Raw genomic sequence first — 1,772 nt, forward strand, 5'->3', positions numbered from 1 at the left:
GCATGTCATGTGTGTACAGCAGCGCAGCTCGAGTTGACTGCCTGAACTAGCTCGCAGGCTTCACTCCATTCATGATGGCTCCATGATGAACCAGTGAAATTATCTAGCATTGTGGTAATTTTGCCTGTTTTGTTCTTTTGTATATTCTAGACTGACTGAATTCATTAGTGCACTGAACAACCTACAGTTGAGAGGTCAAGCCCGCCTCCCCTTAACAATCAGTGTTCCTTCTTGTCCCTACAGTGTCTGTTTGAATTATGTCTGTGCAGAGTTTGAGAAGGATGTTTTCACATGAATCTGCTGAAAGTGGAAAGTTTCTCTGTGCTCACTGATCATTGATCAAGATGCCTTTTTATGGATTTTAATGTGGAAATTAAGCTTTTGTGGAAAATAACATATCAGACACACATTATTGTCCCAAGCATACTATTTATGTGTGTCTTAATACAATAACACTTATCACATTAATTGTGAGATATTGTATTTCATAATCATAATAAACAGAACCATCAGCACAGTATACGACTCTATACATGTTTACATATAAATTACTTTAGAAAAGGATATTGTTGTATGGTACAAAACAGGAAGCCGTGTTCAAATTCTATGAGTGTGAGAGTGTGTAAATACTAATATCAGTGATAGTAAATACATAAGATACTGTATATATTTTATATATAGTATATTGTTATCTGCAGGGATTTATTATCTATTCACTGACACGTGACCTAGATTATTTTATTGCCATTTCCTAGACTAATTTATGCAGTGGACCTTTTTTAATCAAGCTCATGACTTTAAGCACCTTTTTTTTGTCTTACAGAAATATTATAAACAGTTCTAGACAGATAGAGGATGCTAGAGGACATAGAATCTAAGGGTTTTATATAGTATCCTAATTAACCCTTTTTTTCTGAGTGTACAGTATACATTAATCAGCCATAACATTCTAAGCACTGAGAGGTGAAGTGAATAACACTGATTATCTGGTCAGTGGGTGGGATATATTAGGCAGAAGTTAATGCTGGTTCTGATAGAAAGGTGTCCGAACACACAGTGCATCACAGTTTGTTGGGCTACATTAGGACCACCAGGGGGCCCAGGGGGTCACAATGTTATGGCTGATCGTTGTATAGTGTCTTCAAACATTCTCACAATGAAAAAAAAAATGTCCATAGCATGTACACTATTTTCTGCTAACGATTCCACAATGCAATGTGTTGTATTTTATAGAATAAAAAAAACACTGTGTGACGAGGGAGGTGTATCGACAACCGCTACTAAACCGGTACCGGTTCCTCATTGGTCAGTATCTAAATATTGATAAGCTGGACAAACAATAGGCTACCGCTATTGGTATGTAACATTATATAAACAGCTGACAAGGCAAAACGTTCAAAAGTGTGAGCTCATTTTACCAAATGTTGTAAAATATAGCGAAATGCAATAAGTCAGGGTACAAGTTAATAAAATAACTGTTCAAACAATACCCATTCCTATGTGCGACTCCATACCTTACTGATGACGCAAAACAAACACATACGTTGGTTGATTGATTTTATTTATGTAAGTGTGCTGCTCCATTCTATGGTGCACAACCCATATGGGCTTACAAAACACTAAAGCAACATCAGCCAGGATGTACATTTGTACATAATGCCCTGTTCTGGAAACATTAAGAAAGCAGCATGATTCACTTAAACAGCCACAGTCAACCAATCATTTCTACTACGCTCCTATACAGGTAACACTTTTGAGATGGGAAAAAGCAA

This window comes from Morone saxatilis, unplaced genomic scaffold (assembly GCF_004916995.1).
Source record: "Morone saxatilis isolate NCDOM2014 unplaced genomic scaffold, NCSU_SB_2.0 Contig14, whole genome shotgun sequence".
In the NCBI taxonomy this organism is placed as follows: Eukaryota; Metazoa; Chordata; class Actinopteri; family Moronidae; genus Morone; species Morone saxatilis.